Genomic DNA, 3,206 nt, shown 5'->3' on the forward strand with positions numbered 1-3,206 from the left:
CATGTTCAAGGTGTTGTTGATGTTTCTCAACACCTTGAAAAAGTAATCAAACGCTTGTTCATTGTCATGATAGAGGTCTTCAATAGACCTTGGCCATTGTTGTCGGTCTTGATCGATGACATTACCAATGTAGGGATTAAAAATCCCTTCAAATTCGTCGTCCCAAAGACCACAAACTTCATTAAGTTGATCATTGAAAATCTCTTGATTTGATGGAGACAACTCTCCCATTTCGTTTTCTTGGCCAATAAGGCCATCTTCTTCATCGCTTGACTTTGGTGAGCTTTGCAAGCTCTCTTTGTCACAATTCACTTGCTCTTTGAATGGAGCATCTTCAATTTTCTTCTTCCATTGGAGTTCCGACTTCTTCCTTTCATCCTTCCGACTATAATGATCGATCATAAAACACGGTTCATGTAAACGGGGAGCTCTCATAGTCTTGTCAAGATTAAAAGTTATACTCTCATCTCCCACTTCTAGAGTGAGCTCTCCATGTTTCACATCAATCACCGCACCCGCGGTGTATAAGAAGGGTCTTCCTAGAATGATTGGAATGTTGGAATCTTCCTCCATATCAACAATGACAAAGTCCACCGGGATGAAAAACTTCCCAATTCGTACGGGAACATCTTCCCTTATCCCTAATGGTGTCTTCGTCGATCTATAGGCCATTTGGAGTGTGATATTGGTGCATTTAAGCTCTCCCATCCCCAACCTTTTACTCACCGGGTATGGCATAACACTCACACTAGCCCCTAGATCACATAAGGCTTTGTTGATTGTGGTGTCGCCAATGGTACACGGTATTGAGAAGCTTCCCGGATCCTTTAGTTTTGGAGGTGAACTACCTTGAAGTATTGCACTACTCACCTTAGTGAAGGCGATAGTCTCAAGCTTCGGGATCGACATCTTCTTTGTGAGGATGTCTTTCATGTATTCGCATAAGCCGGCACGTGATTGATTAATTCCGTGAAAGGAATTGATACTTCCAAATTCTTCATAATTTCCATAAACTTTCCAAGTTGGTCATCAAATTTGGGCTTGGCTTGACGACTTGGAAAAGGAAGTCTAATCACAATGGGCTCCTTCTCCTTGACCTTGTCTTCATTTTTCTTTGAAATTTCTTCTTTTGATGATTCTCCATCTTTGGAGTTTTGCACGATTTCTTCCTTATCACTAGCTTCCACAACTTCATCCTCAACTTGCTTCTTCGGTGCTTCATACCTTGTACCACTTCTCAAGTGAATGGCACTAAATGTTTCATGTCTTGGGGGATTACTTTGAGGTGGTAATTGCCCCTTTTGTCTTTGTGAGCTTGAAGATGCTAGTTGAGTCAATTGGGTTTCCAACATTTTGGTGTGAGCTAGAATGTTGTTGATGGTGGTTTCCTTTTCTTGACTATCTTTTTGCATTTGAGTGAAAAATTCTTGTTGATTCTTTTGCATTTGGAGGACCGCTTTTTGAACATCAAAACCTTGGTCATTTGGTTGATTGTATGGATTTTGATTTTGGTAACCTTGGTTTTGGTTGTAAAAGGGTCTTTGATTTTGGTTTCTCATGGGAGGTGGGGTGTATGTTGTTTAAGGGTTTTGAACATTTTGGCTTTTGTATGAGAGATTTGGATGGAATTTGGTGTTTTCATTGTAATAGTTGGAATAAGGGGTACCACTCTTGTATGCTTGGAAAGCATTCACTTGCTCATTTGTTCCCCTACATTCACTTTGGTCATGTCCCAAAGTTCCACAATTCTCACATATCCCACTTGGGATTGATGAGGATGTCGTCATGGCATTAACATGATGCTTTGGTGATTTTGAGGCTTCTTCAAGTCTAGCCATAACTTTTTCAAACTTCAAATTAATTGTGTCAATGTGAGCACTAAGCTAAGCACCCAATTGAGTAACGGAGTCCACTTCATGCTTTCCTCCTCTAGTAGCCTTGCGAGGTCTACTATATTGTGAGTTATGGACCGCCATTTCCTCAATTTTGTTCCAAGTTTGATTGTCATCAACTTCGGTGAACATTCCACTTGATCCCATGTTGAGAATGTTCCTTGAATCTTCATATAGACCGTTCCAAAATTGTTGTACCAAGAACCACTCGCTAAGTCCATGGTGAGGACATGAGCGACAAATTACTTTGAACCGCTCCCAAGCTTCATACAAAGATTCTTCATCCCTTTGCTTAAAACCCGTAATTTGAGCTCTTAGCATGTTAGTCTTTTCCGGTGGGTAGAATTTTTTGTAGAACGCTAGAGCCAACTTCTTCCAAGAATCAATTCCGAGAGTGGCCTTATCAAGGCCCTTCAACCATTGTTTCGCGGTGCCAATTAGAGAAAAAGGAAATAAGACCCATCTAATTTGGTCTTGAGTTACACCGGTTTGAGAAATCGCATCACAATAGTCACAAAAGGTTTCCAAATGAGAATGAGGGTCTTCACTAGGCATCCCCCCAAATTGGCTCCTTTCGACTAATTGGATAAAGGCGGATTTGCAATAAAATTTCCGGTCAAATGTTGCGGTGTGGGAGTACCATTGGGTAGGTTCTCCTCGGTGGGTACGGAATGTGATGAAAACTTAGGTATTGTGGGTTGATTTTGTGTGGTATTTTGTGTTGGGTTCTCCTCACGTTCTCTTGCAAAAGGGTTGATGAACTCAATAGTTGATTGAATATCCACAACCTCACTAATACCTCTCAAATTCCTCCTGTCAAATCTTCTATTGGTTGTCAAAGTCCTTTCAATTTCACGATCAAAAGGTAACAAATCACCTTTTGACCTTCTAGACATGCAAAATATCAAACAACTCAAAAACAATTAGAACAAACCTTGAGGAGTTTTACTTCCCCAAGGCAAAGAAAGACACAACTAATAACAATATAAGAAAATCTAAATCAAGATAACACCGTCCCCGGCAACGGCGCCATTTTTGGTCGGGACTATTTCGGAGCTATATTCTATTTTTCGGAACAATTGTCGTTGGAAGCACCTAGACCAAAACACAATTTATAACTTCACAAATAACTCTACAATTAGTAAAGAGGCAAGTAAAGGTCGGATCCCAAGGGACGGGAATTGAGATGAGATTTCTATTGAAACTAGTGGTGTCTTAGGGGTGTCACAATTTGGGTTGATGTAGAAGGTCACTAACTAAATAGCAATGAAAAAAAATAAGCAAGATGAATTGAAAGGGTTGTAAACAATTGAT

The 3,206-nt window shown here is 40.2% G+C and overlaps 1 non-coding gene across 1 annotated transcript; it reads left to right on the forward strand.

Moving 5' to 3' along the window:
• Positions 1 to 2,106: 2,106 nt before the first annotated feature.
• LOC141603110 (small nucleolar RNA R71) lies at positions 2,107 to 2,213 on the forward strand. The gene has a single exon (XR_012525005.1). It is a non-coding gene; the product is annotated as a small nucleolar RNA R71 (small nucleolar RNA).
• Positions 2,214 to 3,206: the final 993 nt, after the last annotated feature.

Source organism: Silene latifolia, chromosome 9, assembly GCF_048544455.1.
Source record: "Silene latifolia isolate original U9 population chromosome 9, ASM4854445v1, whole genome shotgun sequence".
In the NCBI taxonomy this organism is placed as follows: domain Eukaryota; kingdom Viridiplantae; phylum Streptophyta; class Magnoliopsida; order Caryophyllales; family Caryophyllaceae; genus Silene; species Silene latifolia.